The 19,392-nt window shown below is 43.5% G+C and overlaps 2 non-coding genes and 2 pseudogenes across 2 annotated transcripts; 3 read left to right on the forward strand and 1 right to left on the reverse strand.

Moving 5' to 3' along the window:
• Window positions 1-3,819: 3,819 nt before the first annotated feature.
• On the forward strand, window positions 3,820-4,001 carry LOC113099523 (U2 spliceosomal RNA). The gene has a single exon (XR_003289471.1). It is a non-coding gene; the product is annotated as a U2 spliceosomal RNA (small nuclear RNA).
• Window positions 4,002-4,375: 374 nt separating this feature from the next.
• LOC113099518 (U1 spliceosomal RNA) lies at window positions 4,376-4,539 on the forward strand. The gene has a single exon (XR_003289470.1). It is a non-coding gene; the product is annotated as a U1 spliceosomal RNA (small nuclear RNA).
• A 6,993-nt stretch (window positions 4,540-11,532) lies between these two features.
• Window positions 11,533-11,706, forward strand: LOC113099520 (uncharacterized; annotated as a pseudogene).
• Window positions 11,707-12,653: 947 nt separating this feature from the next.
• LOC113099519 (uncharacterized) lies at window positions 12,654-12,792 on the reverse strand (annotated as a pseudogene).
• Between the last annotated feature and the right edge of the window lie 6,600 nt (window positions 12,793-19,392).

The raw sequence follows: 19,392 nt of genomic DNA on the forward strand, positions 1-19,392 counted from the left end.
ATGCAAATACAGCAAACTGGAGAACTCTGTTAGTGAGGACTCTGTGAGTCAAGATTGTAATGAGGAGGGCTATGAAGGAAAAGAAGAGGAGGGAGGGACAAGCACTGGTTGGGGGGATAGTATTGAAGAGGAAGAGGGGGGGAAGAAATGATAGCAGAATCCGGGAATGGTCTGAAGTGGTTTCAAGGAGGGTAAGGGAGGAAGGGGAAGAAGAGAATGTGGGGAAAATGGGAGGAATAAGGGGGGAAGTAGGTTGGGGAAGTATTTGGGCAATATGGGGGCTTTTGGAGAGAGTCCAAAGGTTTTCAATGGGACTGTTAAGAGTGGCAACATTTAATGTAAGAGGGCTGAAATGGCAGAGCGCCGGACAGCAGTTTTCTTTTCTGTTAAAGATTTATTATTATGATTTGTTTTTGCAAGAATGTCACTTGGAGAATGAAAGGGATGTGGAGAATTTTTCGAAGGATTGGACTCGGGACCATCCTTTTGGGGAGTGGGGAATGTGAGGGCGGATGGGGTGGGGATTTTATTCTTTTCCTGGGAGGTGATAGTTGAAACATCTGGGGTGATTGTTCCAGGGAGGAGTGATGTTTGTGGATGCAAGATGGAGGGGTGTGGCCTTGCGGTTCATAAATGTGTGATAAGCCAGTAAGCGAGAGGAGAGGGAGGTTTTTGGGAAAAATATTTCCGTTATTATATACGAACCGGCTGGTGGTCTTGGCAGGGGATTTTAATATGTCCTAGAAAAAAATTCTGGGGGGAATTGGCAGGGGTTATTAAAAGTTTTGGATTACAAGATTCAGGTCAGACAGCTGGAGGGGAGGGTTTAGGTTATACATGGTTTAACAGTAGGCAGGAGGCATCACGGTTGGATTATATATTTTTGTCAAAATCTGTTAAAGTTAGTAGCTACACAAGGCAGCCAATGTGGTGCTCAGATCATTGTTTAGTTGGGGCTGGGGCAGAGTTGGAGGCAGGGCAAAGGGGTCGGGGGAAGTGGAGGATGAATGTTACATACCTCAAAGACCAAACCTTCTGTAAGGTTTTCCAGGTATTATATGCTGGGTGGTGCAATTTAAAAGAATTCTACCAGTCACATTCTGACTGGTGGAAGGGGTGAAGGAGAGGATTAGGTTTTTGCAGGGCATGGGGTTTAGCTTTGGAGAAGGCTAAGAGGAATCAAGTGCGTCAATGGAACTAAAGAACTGCAAGTTTTATGCTCTCAAGGTCTATTGAGCACTGTGCAAGGGTGGAAGAAAGCCAAACTCTTGCAGGACTCTTTGAATGAACATTATAGAGGGGAAGCACAGAAGTTTGTTATGCAGTCAGGTGTATGTCAGCGTGTGTTAGATGAAAGGCCTACAAAGTTTTTCTTTTCTACTGTGAAGGGCAGGCAGAAGCGTAGCAGTATGGAATGTTTAAATACAGAGAAGGGTAAGGTTTACTCAGTTGAAGGAATGCTCAAGGCTTCAGTTGCCTTTTATAAGGAGCTGTTCGCGAATAAAGAAATAAGAGAGTCAACAACGGAGGGGTTTCTAGAGGATCTGGACAGGACCTTGGAGGAAGAGGAGGCAGGCAGGTTAGAGAAGGAGGTCACCTTGAAGGAAGTAGAGGTAGCAATTAAGTCCTTGAAGAGAGGCACGTCTCCAGGTGGGGATGGTCTCCCAGCTGAATTTTATCAAGCCTTCTTGCCTTTAGTAGGCCCTGAACTGATTAAGGTCTATCAGGAAAGTCTGGAAGTGGGGAAATTGCCTATGTCTATGAGGAGGGGGGTTGGTGACCCTCCTGCATAAGAAGAATAGTAAGGAGGATTTGGCAAATTGGCGGCCAATAACTTTACTTACTACCGATTATAAGATTCTGGCGAAAGTCTTATGCTTACGGCTTAAGGGGGTGTTAGATTTGGTGGTTCATCCAGATCAAACTTGTGGGGTTCCAGGAAGATCAGGCAGCCTCAATTTAGTTTTGATCCGGGATTTGATCAGTTGGGCTGAGCAACGGCAGCTTCCTTTGGCAATCCTGAGCCTTGACCAGGAAAAGGCCTTTGATAGGGTTAGCCATTCTTTTTGTGGTCAGTGTTGGAGAAGCTTGGATTTGGCCCAGGGTTCAGAGCCTGGATCCAGCTTCTGTATAGTGAAGCTTTCAGTCAGATTAGGATTAACGGGTTCTATTCTGAACCAGTGAGACAGTTGGGTGGTGTGAGGCAAGGGTGTCCTTTGTCACCCTTGTGCTATATACTGTCTTTAGAGCCTCTGATTAGTCGGCTACGATTAACAGAAGCTCTGACTGGTGTAGTAATGCCAGGTGGAGGAGGGATAAGGGCAAAAGTGTTAGCTTACGCAGATGATATGACAGTCTTTTTGACCACAGAAAAAGATTTTGCAGTGACAGGAGAGATTTTGCATAGTTTTTCTGAAGCCACAGGGGCCAAGATAAATGTCAGTAAATCTTCAGTGATGTTTGTAGGACGGTGGAGTAAGAGGACTGTGGTTCCAGGAGGGTATACCTTGTGTCAGGATGGCATGAAAATCTTGGGTGTTCATTTCTTCAAGGTGAATAGTGCACAACAAAATTGGAAGGGGATGTTGGAATCTTTACAATCTAAAGTAAACCGGTGGAGTGTAAGGGATCTGTCATTATGGGGTAGAGTACGGGTAGTGAAGGCAGATGTGTTGCCCAGTATTAATCATCTGGCTTATGTTTTTCCCCTACCTTTTTGGCAGGGGAGGAGAATGGAGAAGTTGATTTTTTCTTTTATTTGGAGAGGGAGGACTGAGCTAGTATCAAGGGCGCAGATGTTTCGTCCTCTGGCTGAGGGAGGCAGAGGGGTGCCGTGCCTCCCTTGGAAGGTTACGGCTTTGTTTATTGCATTTGCAGCTCGCCTAGTGGTACAGGCTCCAGGGCATAAAGCACATGTGTTGGCTCACTTTTGGTTGGGCTGGCCTTTGAGGCATTTAACAGGGTGGAGTAATAGGGTGCCTTGGTCTCTGGATAGACCTGAACATTATAAAGTGGCGGCAGACACTATTAAAGAAAATCCTTGGTGCTTGGAAGAGTCATTGTTGTTAAATCATAGGAAGCTGTATGATAGGTTGAAGGAGAGCTCAGTTAAGGAAGCTAGAGGGGCAGGGCCTCCAATTGAAGTGAACTGGTTGTCCTTGCAACCAGATTATTTGGTAGGGAGGTGTAAGGATGTGAACTGGTTGGCAGCATTAGGGAGGCTTCCAGTACGGGAGCGTTTATATAGGCATGGTCAGGGCAGATCTCCTTTCTGCCCAGTGGGTTGCGGGGGAGAAGAGACAATTGAGCACGCCTTGTGGTCATGTCCAGGAGCAATGGCTTTATGGGAAGCAGTCACTGGGTGGTGGAGAGAATGGGGAGGACCACTGATTACCCGGGACTTAGTGTTGTATGGAGGAGGGTTGGGAAATATAGAGAAGGATCAGAAAAGAGTAGTATGGGTAACTATCTCAGAAGGGAAGCGTATCTTATGGGACTGGCGTCTAAGGTGCCTGAGGAAGCAGTTGCCTGGTTTAGAACCTCAAAAGTTATTTTCAACACTTTTGGCAAGTTTGGTTAAAGAGGTAAATGGGTATAAGGTCGTTTATGGAGAGGAGGAGACGAGGGCTGTATGGGGGGGACTCCCTCGGGTAGGGGTGGGATAAAGTCTTGGGTGTCAAAAATCTAGTTTTGTTTATGAGGCACTGATAGTAATGTGTTGTTCACTTTATATGAAGTTATTTTTGAGTTCGGAATGTTCAAACTGAAAATGTGTATGCCTTGGTTACAAGTGGTTCATTTGTAAATTTGTATGAGTGTATGGATTTAATAAAAAAAAAAAAAAAAAATCTGTTCTTATCAGTTTAATATCTGATACGTCCCCCATCCGGGGACTACATATTAAATGGATTTTTAGATCACGGAGCTGGAGCCGGGGCTTGCTCCGTCCACTCCATGCATCGGCCTGGTATTGCAGTGTCTCCAGGAACGGTGTGCTTTCCCTTTTTGGGGATTGCCATTTATTGTGTCGAATAGCAGAACAAGGAATGAGAGCTGCCATTGCAGATGCTGTGGTTTATTGCAAACTTTTTTCCTGATGTGTCCTCCTGGGGTCTTGGACTCTTCCACTAACGATGCACCCACCTGAGGTCTTGAAGTCTTTCACAGACGAGGTGGTGCATCGAATCAGGTGTGTTTGTTTAAAGAGAGTCATCTAAAACTGGCGTTGGGAAGCACCGGCCCATGAGCTTGGCAGTTTCCAGGCCAGTAACGGAAGGCACCCGTCCTTCCTTTCCTGGAGCGGGGGCGGAGGGCTAACCGTTGGTGAGGATGGTAGAGATGCAAATCAGACCTCTGGCTGACCGCCTGGGCCTTCATACTTACCTGGCAGGGGAGACACCATGATCAAGAAGGCGGTTCACCCAGGGCGAGGCTTGTCCATTGCACTCCGGCCATGCTGACCCCTGCGAATTCCCCAAATGCGGGAATCTCGACTGCATAATTTATGGTAGTGGGGGACTGCGTTCGCGCTCTCCCCTGAAATTGTTGGTGAAACAAAGCAGAAGAGGTTTTTACAGTGTTTTATTTATTTCCGTTTCAGAATGGGGAGTTCTGTCACGTGCGAGATACGTGTTGTGCGCCTGTGAAACAAAGTCACTTACGCTCTTGAAAAATCAGACCCTGGTGGGTAGTTTAGTTCGAACATAGCGCAGACCTTACTTTGAAAGTAGATTGGACTGACTGCAGCCTAGCTGTATCTGTCTCCATGTTGTTTGTTTGTCCTTTTTTTCGATTCGTATTAATTTTGTTGTCGCTTACAGCGCCACCTAGTGGCCTGTCGCCGCGCCCTTTTTCACCTGGCCTCGGACTGAGCCCCTGCACAGGTGTGCCGATTTGGGTGAAGGGATCTCACTCCTTCCCGGAGTTATAGCCATTCGAGCCACCTCGGACACGCCACCTTAGCACGTTTTGAGGTCCCCTCGCCAAGGTGAATGGAAATTTCCTCTTTTTTGGATGATTATTGACAGTCAGACTCCAGAGAAGCTTTCTGTGCTGATTTGGGTGGGACTGGGCCAAATACCTGGCGCTAGGTTGCAAAAGAAGGTTTTCGACAAAATCCAAAATACCCGAAAATTTCGTCAGAGCGACGAGCCAATCTGAGACCTGCGTCTCGTTCGGCTCGAGCCAACGATTCCGATGACATAAGGCACGTGGCTCTGCGACCAACCGTTTGGGAGTTACGAGCGATGCCGTACTTTCCGTCGCTGCAGTTCCACCGTCAGGCCGATCGGGACAAGGCCCGGTGACGTTGCAGACAGGGGAGGGTACTACGATCCCGCAGTGTTTCGGGTGTTTTCATCTTTGTTTGATTGTCTTTTTACATTACATTTTCCCTATTTTTCAGCTTACGGCGCCACCTACTGGCCTGTCGCCGCGCCCCTTTTCACCTGGCCTCGGACTGAGCCCCTGCACAGGTGTGCCGATTTGGGTGAAGGGATCTCACTCCTTCCCGGAGTTATAGCCATTCGAGCCACCTCGGACACGCCACCTTAGCACGTTTTGAGGTCCCCTCGCCAAGGTGAATGGAAATTTCCTCTTTTTTTGGATGATTATTGACAGTCAGACTCCAGAGAAGCTTTCTGTGCTGATTTGGGTGGGACTGGGCCAAATACCTGGCGCTAGGTTGCAAAAGAAGGTTTTCGACAAAATCCAAAATACCCGAAAATTTCGTCAGAGCGACGAGCCAATCTGAGACCTGCGTCTCGTTCGGCTCGAGCCAACGATTCCGATGACATAAGGCACGTGGCTCTGCGACCAACCGTTTGGGAGTTACGAGCGATGCCGTACTTTCCGTCAGGCCGATCGGGACGAGGCCCGGTGACGTTGTAGACAGGGGAGGCTACCACCATCCCCCAGCGTTTTTAGGTCTCCCAAAACTTACCAAAGCCGAGATGGGCATCGCCGTGTCCGGCTTCCTCCCTGCTGCGTCTTAGCAGCATCGCTTCTCGGCCTTTTGGCTAAGATCACGTGGTCTGGTCGGACGGTTGAGACAGCGATCGCCTGTAGGTGGACCTTTAGGCTCGTGTGTGGCTTGTGGCACGAGTCCTCTATCCTCCAAGAGGTAAATTGACAAGCGGCTTTTAATTGGAGACGACTCGCTTTGCGGAGAATCTACTTGTTTTTAAGGTAAGAAGGTTTTATCTAATTTATTTAGTTAATTTATTGTTTGTTTTAGCCGCTGCGTGCTGGTGGTGCCTCCACCATGTCGGCTGCTCGTGCCGGCATGCGGAGGCACCACAGCGTGCGTTTTATATTCAAGGAGATCGATGGAAAGCTTCTGGGTATGTCCCGCATGGACTTTTCCAGAAAGCTTGTTCAAAAGACCTTACATTTTAAGCCTGAAGACCTGAATTGTTTGATGACTCTGCCTCTGAACAAAGGTTTTGATTTGAGTTTTAAGACTGCTTCCCTGCTAAGTGAGTTTTGGCAAAGGTTTGAATCTGTTAAATCCCAGTTCTCTATGTTTATGGTGGAGAAACTTTCTGACAACACACTTAAAACTGTGATTGTCAGAATGTTCAATGAAACTGTGACTGGTGAAGATATATGTGTGTGGCTGGGTAGATTTTGCACTGTTCGAGGCCAGCCAGTCAAGGTGCTAGATGAAGATGGTATTTGGACATGCTCCTGGCGAATCCCCATTAAACAATGGGAGGACGCTGGGGGCTACCAGGGCCTGAAACATCTGCCCTCCATGATTGTGCTTGGAGAGAACAGAGGCTACATTCATTACCAGGGTATGCCTAAGTTATGTCGGAAATGTGGGAAATTTGGTCACTTAGCCGATGTATGCCAAGAATTAGTTTGTGGGAAGTGCAAAGAAATTGGTCACGGGTTTGAACAGTGTACCAATGGCAGGCGGTGCAATCTTTGTGGAGATTCAAACCACCTCTACAGAGATTGCCCTAAAAGTTTTGCCAACAAGCTCAAAATGGCCGCCCCACATTGGCACCAAACAAACGAAGAAAGGAAAGAGGAGGCGGTCCCTGAGGTTTTGGCGGGAATTTCAAATTCCCAGCCAGCCTCAGGGATTGGGCAGGAAGGAGGAAGTGGGGCGGCCATAGGGGCGGAGTCAGATATTGAAATGGAAAAAGGCACGGAAGGAGAAGTGACCGAGGGAGAAACAAGCTCCTCCCTACAAACGGTGTCAGAGTTGGTACAGGAATCCAGTGGGAGTGAATTTGAGTGTTCACTCCCAAATGCTCAAGTGCAAAAAAGACCTGCGGGATCTCCTCTGGTGGAAACCGAGGAGAAAAAAGCTAGGGCAGCACAGCGGCTTGATAGTTCCGATTTGGAAGATCAAGAACGCATGTGGCCCCTAGAGTCCCCAAATGAGGTATCTTTTTTGCACATCAAGCTAAGAACATCGTCGCCTAGGGAGTTACAAGAGGATTTCTCTGTAGCACCCGAGGCGTCGAGCACCTGCTCTCCAGGACCCAGTTCATCTGTGAGAAAGGAAGGGCAGGTGAAACAAGATAAAACATGATTTTAAGTATATTTTTGTAGTCTTTTTGTCTTCTGTTTAAATGTCTCATACTGTTTTAACCATACTGCTCATGGCCCTCACTATCTCTACCATTAATGTAAGAAGTGTGAGGTCCACCTTACGAGCACAGAGCATTTTATCCTTTTTAAAGTGTTTTAAGTCAGACTTGTTTTTACTGCAAGAGTGTGCTCTGCCCTTTTTAAATAGTTACAGAAAGTTGGAGGAGATGTGGACCATGGGGCCCTCAATATGGAGTGGCTCCAACTTCAACAAAAATGACGGTGTCGCTATTTTAATCAACAATTCAAACATCACGGTGAAGGATAGCACTGTGGTGAGGGAAGGGCGGGCTCTTTTAGCAAACCTGACTTTTTTAGGGAGGGATTTTAAGGTTCTTAATGTGTATGGTTTTACAGAAAAAAATGACAGATATGAGCTTTTAGAAGACCTGCAGCCCCACATGTTAGGCAGGGCTCCCCTAATAGTAGCAGGGGATTTTAACTGTGTTTTATCCAAAACAGATAGGAAGAGAGTAGGAGAAGATTTTAAGGTCGATAAGACATCGGTTTTATTGCAAAATTTAGTCAAGGATTTTAAGTTAGTTGACTGTTTTAAACAACTGCATCAAAGAGAGGAGGGCTTCACCTGGTTCAGTGGTGATGGCACCAGAGCCTCTCGAATTGACTATGTTTTTACAAGGGACTGCCCGCCAACCGATGCAACATTGACCCCTCCCTTTTTTTCTGATCACATGATACTGTCTTGCACCCTTTCACTTTCCATGGGTGTGACGGTAGGAGGAGGGCTGTGGAAGCTGAACTGCTCCCTATTAGAGGATGAAGAAGTGGTTAGAGAGTATAGGGAGCAGTTCAGCCAATGGCAGACCCTCCAAGACTTTTATGATACACGTGCACAGTGGTGGGAAGTGGTTAAGGACCGGACAAGACAGTTTTTTAGAAATATAGGGAAAAGGAAAAAGAACAGGGAAAGAAGACACATGATGGGGCTGCAAAAAAGACTGCAGAGATATTTTAACCTTTTAAACAGTGGATTGGATTTTACAGAAGAGATAAAAGAAGTCAAGAAAGAAATGTCAGTTTTATTCGAAGTTCAGAGTAGGGGTGTTATTTTAAGATGTAAAGAAAGAGAAATAGAAGAAGGGGAGAAATGCACAAGATACTTTTTTTAAAAAATTATTACACGGGGTGGGTCAATCTCTGCTTTGAAGACTTTTACCGGGAGGGAAGCAAGCGGCACAAAAGAGATTTTAAATGAAACTGAAAACTTTTATGATAATTTATATAGTGCAAAAGAGGCTCATAATGGGGTTTTAGAGGAAGTTTTAACCTTTTTAAATAAAAAGGTAAAGAGCCCAGATGTGCTTTTATCCCAGGATTTTACAGTTTTAGAAATTCAGAAAGCTTTAAAACATTTTAAAAAAGGGAAGTCCCCTGGCATTGACGGACTTCCCTTTGAATTTTATCTGACTTTCTGGGACATTTTAGCACACGAACTGTTGACCGTTTTTAAAGAATTTGAGACTCTTGACGGACTTCCTGACAGCTTTAGAGTAGGGATAGTTTCATTATTATATAAGAAAGGAGACAAGACTGACTTGAAAAACTGGCGACCAATCAAGCTTTTAAATTTTGATTGTAAACTTTTTAGTAAGATTTTAGCAACACGCATGTCGACTGTTTTAGAGGACGTGATCCACCCGGATCAAGCTTGTGCTGTGCCCGGAAGAAAGATAACAGACAACCTAGTGCTGATTAGAGACGCCATCTGTTACGCGAGAGACAGAAATATTCGGCTAGTAGTCCTAAATTTAGATTTTGAAAAAGCATTTGATCGAGTCTCGCACCAGTACCTCTTCCAGGTTCTGGAGAAAATGGGGCTTCCAAAGAGGTTTATAGCCTGGGTGGGACTGCTGTACAAGGGAATAGTCAGCAAAATTCTAATAAATGGGCATCTTTCCAAAGCTGTGGACATACACAGTGGTGTCCGTCAGGGATGTCCTTTATCTCCTCTTCTGTATGTGGCTTGCATCGAGCCACTGGCACAGATCTTGAGAAGGGACAAATGGATCAAAGGACTGGACGTTCCTGGGACGGGGGGACTGACGGCGACCTGTGTTTTATATATGGATGACGTAACTCTTTTAGCCACAGACGTTTTATCAATACGAAGAGCACTGGACTTGACTGACTGGTACGGTCGGGCCTCGGGCGCCAAACTCAATAGAAACAAGTCCGAGGCCCAGCTCTTCGGGCCGTGGGGAGACGTGGACACAGGAGGACTTGATTTGGTTTTTAAAGACAACGATTTTAAGATTTTAGGCGTTAAATTTGATAAAGACGGGGGTGGACGGGAAAACTGGACTGACTTGTTAGGGAAAGTTAGGAAAAGACTGGGGTTTTGGGGACTAAGACAGATGACGATGGAAGGCAAGGTTTTAATTTTTAAATCTGTGATTTTACCTCTGATTTTACTTGTCTGTTCTGTTTTTAGCCCCCCTCGGTGGTTCCTGGGGAAACTGGAGAGGGCGGTGTTTTACTTCCTGTGGGGGTCCAAGTGGGAGCGCCTGAAGAGGGAGACCATCAAGAAAAGGCCGGAGAACGGTGGAAAAGGCCTCCCAGACCCCCACCTGTTTTTAGGCAGCCGCTTCACCGCCCTGCACATTAGTTATGCCACGACCCCATCCAAAGAAAACAAGACGGCTGCAATGGCGCGATTTTGGATGGGGTCTTACCTACGAACACTGAAAATTTTACCAGTGGACTTGAAAACCCCAGTGTCTTTTAACTTGCCCAAAGAGTACAGTTTTATAAAAAAGTTTTTAAAGAAATACCTTTTAGAGAGTGAAGATGTCACCATTTTAACTCAACACAAGTCTCTCATCTCTGTTGTGCAGGACCGGGAACCGGTGAGTCCAGTTCCGGGCCTCACACCAAGTGAGGCCAAACAAGTTTGGCGGAACGCGGCTCACCCCGCTCTCCAGAACAGGCACAAGGACTTATCGTGGATGGTGGCTCATGAGATCCTCCCGGTCAGGGCGGTTATGCACTCCAGAGGCATGGCCAAAAACCCCATCTGCCCGCGGTCCGGCTGCAATTCCCCGGAGACCGTCCACCACCTGCTCTGGGAGTGCAGCACTGCGCGGGACCTGTGGGCCAAGACCGGCCCCCTGTATTTCCCGTGCCTACCAGCGGGTGGGGCCCAGTTCGGGTACCAGCTCGCCATCCTTGGGGTGGGCCGGGGCTTGAAGGACTTGACGGCACAGAAATTTACCTCGCTCTGGCTCACCCTCAACGTCATCAAGGATGCCATCTGGGCCACCAGAAACCTGCTGGTGGGGAAGCGCGTTACGGTAACCCTCCATGCATGCGAGCTAAAGGTAACATCAATGCTGCAGGGGTACCGGACGACGATATTCGGACGGGGGGGCCGGGGTCGCACGGAGAGGGTCCCGGCAGGCACCGACCCTGGCCGCCCGTAGATGCACCCTCACCACTCTGGCTACGGGAACAGCGGGCCAGCGGGCCGGAGGAGAGGGGATCTCCGCTGAGTCCATAAAGTAGCATCTCATGTCCCTGTTCTGGAGAGTGGGGTGATGACCCACTTGATAAGGACTCACCCCCGGTCTTGCACAATAGATGATTTTTAATTGGTGTTTTTTATTGTTTTATCATGAAAGAGGTTTTATTAACATATATATATATATATACGAGGCTTGTTTGCTTTTTTTAAATTTGTATTTTACTTTTGGAACTGACCGCACCTTTTAAACACACCTCAATAATGGACTTTTAAAAACAAGCAAAACACTGTGGTTTTAATCAAATGCTTTTTAACAATGATTGTTTCTTTCATTTTACCATGTGTATTTATTATATATTATATTGCTTGTTTTAATGTGTGATTAAAAAGAAAATGTTGTGTGAAAAAGAAAAAATGCAAATGGAAAAAATGTAAATGGTGACAATAAAACTTTTTCGAAAGAAAAATCTGTTCTTATCAGTTTAATATCTGATACGTCCCCCATCCGGGGACTACATATTAAATGGATTTTTAGATCACGGAGCTGAAGCCGGGGCTTGCTCCGTCCACTCCATGCATCGGCCTGGTATTGCAGTGTCTCCAGGAACGGTGTGCTTTCCCTTTTTGGGGATTGCCATTTATTGTGTCGAATAGCAGAACAAGGAATGAGAGCTGCCATTGCAGATGCTGTGGTTTATTGCAAACTTTTTTCCTGATGTGTCCTCCTGGGGTCTTGGACTCTTCCACTAACGATGCACCCACCTGAGGTCTTGAAGTCTTTCACAGACGAGGTGGTGCATCGAATGGCTATAACTCCGGGAAGGAGTGAGATCCCTTCACCCAAATCGGCACACCTGTGCAGGGGCTCAGTCCGAGGCCAGGTGAAAAGGGGCGCGGCGACAGGCCAGTAGGTGGCACCGTAAGCTGAAAAACGAGACGCAGGTCTCAGATTGGCTCGTCGCTCTGACGAAATTTTCGGGTATTTTGGATTTTGTCGAAAACCTTCTTTTGCAACCTAGCGCCAGGTATTTGGCCCAGTCCCACCCAAATCAGCACAGAAAGCTTCTCTGGAGTCTGACTGTCAATAATCATCCAAAAAAAGAGGAAATTTCCATTCACCTTGGCGAGGGGACCTCAAAACGTGCTAAGGTGGCGTGTCCGAGGTGGCTCGAATGGCTATAACTCCGGGAAGGAGTGAGATCCCTTCACCCAAATCGGCACACCTGTGCAGGGGCTCAGTCCGAGGCCAGGTGAAAAAGGGCGCGGCGACAGGCCACTAGGTGGCGCTGTAAGCGACAACAAAATTAATACGAATCGAAAAAAAGGACAAACAAACAACATGGAGACAGATACAGCTAGGCTGCAGTCAGTCCAATCTACTTTCAAAGTAAGGTCTGCGCTATGTTCGAACTAAACTACCCACCAGGGTCTGATTTTTCAAGAGCGTAAGTGACTTTGTTTCACAGGCGCACAACACGTATCTCGCATGTGACAGAACTCCCCATTCTGAAACGGAAATAAATAAAAAACTGTAAAAACCTCTTCTGCTTTGTTTCACCAACAATTTCAGGGGAGAGCGCGAACGCAGTCCCCCACTACCATAAATTATGCAGTCGAGATTCCCGCATTTGGGGAATTCGCAGACGCGAGCCCGAGCGCCGTGCAATGGCCGCTGTAGACTTTAGACAGCCCGGCCTGCCGATTGGCCGCGAGTCCACAGGTGCGCCAATCAGAAGGCCGCGCTGTCTAAAGTCCAGACAGCGCGAGCCAATCGGAAGGCCGGGCTGTCTAAAGCTTAGACCAATCGGGTCGCCTCTGGATGATGCGCTAGCGCTCCTGTGAAATGCTCACCCGTCACCCGAAGTTTGTGAAGTTTGTTTGGTAAGTTATTATAATGTTATAATATCCACGCAAAGTTGGGGTCTTATTCGCATCAAGTCAGAAATATGATCGCGTTTGCGTGGTGTCGCGTCGCGCCGCTCGTGACCGTTGTGAAGGACGTTTTTGAAAAAAAAAAAAAAATCCTTATTTCCCTTTACAATTAGCAATGCTTATGAATGAAAACATACTCTTTCATATATAATTCTATGTATAGCGACGATTATTAGTAGCGGTTGTTAGATCATTTTGCCAAAAATACCGATAGAAAAAAATGAATGAACTTCAAGTCGCTCGTTTTAGATAAAAGCGTCTGCCAAACGTATACACATAGACGTGTGCGTGTGTGTGTATATATATACATATATATATATATATATATATATATATATATATATATATATATATATTTATATATAAATGACAATTATACACACACATATTATTTATGTGTATGTATTATGTGTGTCATTCTACAGAAATTTGTATTTTCATGTCCCTACCCAGATAGCAAATGACATGTGGCCCAGTTCTGGCCCACATCTCCCATATTCTTCTGGCCCACATACCGCGCGGAATGACGGCGATGACTCAACCTGAGTCTGGCTGACATATGTCAGCCACAACTGAACCAGATCTGGGCCACATCTCAGAAATGGTGTGGGTGACATCTGGGCCAGATCTGGCCCAGTTTTGTCTGACAGAAGTCAGCCACAACTGTACCAGATCCATGCCGCATCTCACAAATGGCATGGGCGACACCTGGCCCAGATGTCAACCACGCCATTTCTGAGATGTGGCCCATATCCGTCCCAGTTGTGGCTGACTTCTGGGTTAGATATGGCCCATATTAACCCTTTCTAGACACAAAAGAATATGTAATTCATCCAGAATAAAGAAAACACTCATGGGGCCCTATTTTAACGATCTGAAACGCAAGTGTCAAAGCGTGAAGCGCAAGTAACTTTGTGGGCGGGTCTCGGCGCTGTTGCTATTTTCCCGGCGGGATAAATGGCTCTTGCGCCCGGCGCAAATCTAAAATGGGTTGGTCTGAAGTAGCTTCATTATTCATAGGTGTGGTTTGGGCGTAACGTGAAATAAACCAATCGGAGCGTCATCCAACATTCCCTTTAAAAGCAGGTGCGCAAGTTCCATTATGGATTGCTATTATTATGGCGTATTTACCAGGCGCACGCCAGGAGCGGTTCACAGCCGAGGAGACTGATGTTCTTGTAAGAGCAGTGAAAGACAGAGAAGTTGTGTTGTATGGGGATGGGAGAAACCCACCCAAAATAGCGTCGGTTAAACAGGCGTGGGAGGAAATAGCCACAATTGTTTCATCGATTTTTTTTTTTCCTGGTTCTTGACGGACAAACCAATTTGTCAGATGTCCTTATATACATATATGTCTTGCCAATATCGGGCAAACAGGTCTGGTCCTTAATTACTACAATTAGCCTGAATAATTTGTAAGCAAGATTTCACAATGATTTCCGTCATCTCATGTGTTAATTTTTTTTAGTGTAACAATTTATGATTGGCAAAAATAACTGTAGCATCTGTGTAGATTACATGAGCAAAGTGTATGCGCGTTGTGCACGCTATATACATTATGGTCAAGCTTGCGCCCTTAAAATAGCATAATGAACAACGCGCAACGCGCCACTGACTTTAGACTAGGTTTTTTCTGGTCAGTGGCGCAATTGATTAATGGAACAGCAAAATAGCACCAGGGATTGTTTGCGCCGGAACACGCCTCCTTTTTTGCGCTGAACCGCCCAGGGAGCGCAAGTTCATTCACTAGTTTAGCGACGTGCTTCTGTGGAGGGAAAAACGCGCTTTGCGTGGGTGCAAAATAGGAATGACACATGCGTCGGTGTACAAAGTCAATTGCGCTGGGTGCAAGATAGGGCCCATGTAGTCTAAACTGCTTTATTAAAATATAAAAATTTGACAAATATACATACATGAATACAACTGCATGTATAGATATAAAACAAATACATTTACATTATTACAAAATAAAAAATACAGATAAATATTTATAAATATAGTTAAATACACATTAACATTACATTTACATTTAGCAGACACTTTTATCCAAAGCAACTTACAAATGAGGACAATGGAAGCAATCAAAATCAACAAAAGAGCAATGATATACAGGTGCTGGTCATATAATTAGAATATCATCAAAAAGTTGATTTTATTTCACTAATTCTATTCATTCAAAAAGTGAAACTTGTATATTATATTTATTCATTACACACAGACTGATATATTTCAAACGTTTATTTCTTCTAATTTTGACATTTATAACTGACAGCTAAGGAAAATCCCAAATTCAGACGCGGCAGAGAGGAGTGAGTATAAGAAACATTCAGATACACAGGCTGATTCAGTCTTCTGAATTGTGAGTAGTGAACATGCATTATAAACTTCTTTCAAATTAGAATCTGTTGGAGAGATAAAATGTGCAAGATAACGTATATGTACGAATAAAAACATCAAACAAAAAAAATGTATCTTTTACTCTCCAGTACTGAAAGCAGAACTGATAAGGGAGCCCTTGATACTGTGACACAGCTCTTTCAAATTAACATTACCTTTTTTGCAGTGGCGGTAGTTTGTATGTCCATCTATAGTTGCCATCATCTAAGGTCTTTTGAGTACTGGTATCATCTGAAGTCCTCACAAGTCCTGCAAGTCCTGTGCTGTGCAGTTTCTAATAACCCTGGGATGGACATTTGCAGAAACAGGAAGGCAAAGGGAGAAAGATTAGCATAGCTGCTGTTCATATCATTTCAGGCAATGTGCACTTTTTACTATTTCATCAATGGAGTACATTGAGTACTATTTTTAATCTAGTAGGTTTAAACTGAAATAATTTTTCTAGATCCCTTAATAAACATATTATTTGTAGTCTGTTTTTGGGGAACAAACACAGTCTCTATAGAATGGACTGCATATGCCAGAGTCACATTTAATACATTTTAATAAAATTTAACTGGGAGGAACATCATAACTGTAATTTACACAACCATTTAAGAGTTTGGGGTCTGTAAGATATTTTATGCCTTTATAAAAAATCTCTTATGCTCACCACGGCTCCATTTATTGAATCAAATTACAGTAAAATAGTAACACTGTGACTATTACAATTCAAAACAACTCTTTTCTATGTGAATATTATGTTAAAATGTCATTTATTCCTTTGATCAAAGCTGAATTTTCAGCATCATTACTCTAGTCTTCAGTGACACATCTTCAGAAATCATTCTAATATGATGATTTACTGCTCAAGAAAAACATTTCTGATTATGATCAATGTTAAAATACAGACGTGCTGAAATTTCTTTTTGTTGGATTCGTTGTTACATAGACTCCAAACATTTGAATGTTAGTGTTACATGCATCAAATTGTTCAAAATCATCTGTTTCAAATAGTGTTCCTGTAGCTCAACTTGTAGAGCACTGCGCTAGCAAGCAAGTAAGCGCAAGGTTGGGGGTTTGATTCCCCGGGAACACATGATATGTAAAAATTGATAGCCTGAATGCACTGTAAGTCGCTTTGGATAAAAGTGTCTGCTAAATGCATAAATGCAGGTCTTTTGAACTTTGTATTCATCTGTGAATCCTGAAAAATAAAATGCATCACAGTTTCCACAAAAAAAAAATGAAGCAGCACAACTGTTTCAACGCTGTTAATAAGTTTCTTGAGCAGCAAATCAGCATTTCTGAATGATCCATGTGACACTGAAGACTAGAGAAATGATGCTGAAAATACAGCTGCACATCACAGGAATAAATTAGTTTATAATGTATTCACATAGAAAACAGCTATTTTAAATTGTAATAATATATCACAATATTACTCTTTTTACATATTTTAATCAAATAATTACTACAGAGGTGAGCAGAAGATCATTACAAATTGTATCAACTTCAAGCTTTTGAACACTAGTGTACAGTATATTTGAGGTTTGACTTACTGTACTAGTCTTGTGGTCAATAGCATCTTGGAGATGTTGTCTTACAGTAGGTTCACTCCGACTCTGCTGGATGCAGCAGGCCATCAGCACTGAAGAATCTAGGAACAAAACAAGCAATTTGACACAGAGCCAACAATATTTAGTCTGCAGTTCCAGGTTTATTAGATGGAAACAAGCTAGAGCAGGTGAGATGCAAAAAATAAATAAATAAAATAACAGATTCATTGCGATATATGTTGTGAAAAAATGCATATTAGGTTACTTAACCTTTTCAGCGCTTCCTACATCTCTGTCAGCAGCTCCCTTCAGAAATATTGAAATCTTGGACACTCCCTTCTGTTGTAGAAGGATTATTTTGTCACTCTTGAAATCGCAGAACAGTTTTGTTTACCATAAAAGATCAAAACAACTTTAGTTTTCTGCCAATTTTCGCGCTCCTTGATAACGTGACGTCATCGATAAACAGTAAAGTGTAAATGTTAAGGTTAAATAAATTAAGCAATTTCCAATCTTCCATTGAAAGATTACCAACAAAACAGTCAAAAGCTAGCATCTACAGATGAAGATTTGACTAAAAGCCCAAACTTTCATAAATAAGACCACAAAAGAGTTATCATACCTGACGATACGTCGTCTGAAAACGGTAAAAACGCTAACGAAGACATTAAACCATTCCTATAAAGTAAATAAACAACAGAAGCGAGTCAAATACAAGTAAGAGAAGTGTCAACAACAGTTATAAGTAGTATTTGTGTGATTTTATGGACTTAACTCACCTGAAAACAGTGAAATCAGCGAGAAACGGGGTGTTTCCTCGTGACATTTGCAGTGTTGCGCTCCGTTTCCATGGCAACTCCATCCGGTCCGCGCGCACGCCCATGAAAGGACGTCACGAATTAAAAGTCACACGCTTACGTTACATTAATAAACATATGAATAAACATATGCGCCTTATTTTTTTTTCTGTAAGAGGGGGCGCGGCCATTTGTAAATTTAATGTGTCTGGCTTTCGGTGTCATTCCAGCTATAATAGCTGTACAAACAGCTGTACTGTTGCAAACTGCTGTATCTTACTATGTTATTTTTAATGTATTGTCCTAATTATGAACGAACTGGTTTGTAGTGCAAACAGTTTTACCGTTTACTGCACTTTGTTCTTCTTGTTATTTCCCTATAACCATGACCATAAGTCTCACGCATTCACATACAATTGTTTGGTGGATAGAATTAGATCACTACATAATTAAAAATATCATTCAATCATGATTTTGGTAATTTAAAATTCATTTTGTAGTTCTATAGCCTAGTGCAAAATGCCAGGCCTGCACATAATAGTGGGACAAAGTGGCACTTTTATAGTTTAAGATTTTGTATTGTTGCTTTTACGAACACTCATATATGTATGTATGCCTGTGTGTGTGTGTATATATATATATATATATATATATATATATATATATATATATATATATATATATATATATGTGTGTGTGTGTGTGTGTGTGTGTGTGTGTGTGTGTGTAAGGTGCATCTTGAAGAAATGTGAATATCATGAAAAAAGTTCATTTTTTGTAACTTTTTTTATTAAAAAGTGAAATTGTCATATATTCTAAAGATTCATAATTTATTTTGATTTCTTTTGATGATTAGAGCTTAATTTAATGAATGTAATTATTGCATTTAAAAGTTTAAAAAAGGAGTTAAACAAATATTATTTAATTATTTAAAATGATTTTTAATGAAACTTTGTCCTGTGGTGTGACAGTACAGGTGTCAAAATGGAGGACTTTTTTTTTTTTTTTATCACACCAAAGGACGTTTCAGCCTTTTCTGTCAATTAATGACCTTGCTAATCCAAGCTAACCTGTCATTAGTGGCAAGCAAGGCACATTTGCAAAACTTTCTAGGATTATGTAGCTTAACATGCACTTTTTAATAAAAAAATATATATAATTTAGGGGTGTCATATTAATGCACAACAAAGCATAAATTTTTTTTAGTGGTTCCGAAAAAGTTCAAAGGACATGGTGTCACACCAGAGGACATGGTACAAAAATGTAAAAAAATCAAATAACATTGCTGCTTCATAACAGGTCCGTGTAGGTCAAATAAATGTGTGTATGTATTTATATTACGTGTCCTGAAATATTATGGGCGTCCAGTACTCAAAATAATTTTAGAACTACTGACTGGTAAAGTAAGGTGATCTGCCAGGACGTGTCTTCAGGAAATGGCACATCTGGTCACCTGGTATAGGCCATATCTGGCCCACATACAACAAGCCATAACTCAACCTAAAACCGGTTTGTCACACATGGGCCAAATCTGGCCCACACACAGCAAGCCACCACTCAAAATAAAGCCGGTTTGTCGCACACGGGCCAGATCTGGCCCACACACAACAAGCCACGACTCAAATTAAAGCCGGTTTGTCAC

This window comes from Carassius auratus, unplaced genomic scaffold (genome assembly GCF_003368295.1).
Source record: "Carassius auratus strain Wakin unplaced genomic scaffold, ASM336829v1 scaf_tig00216952, whole genome shotgun sequence".
NCBI classification, from domain to species: Eukaryota; Metazoa; Chordata; class Actinopteri; order Cypriniformes; family Cyprinidae; genus Carassius; species Carassius auratus.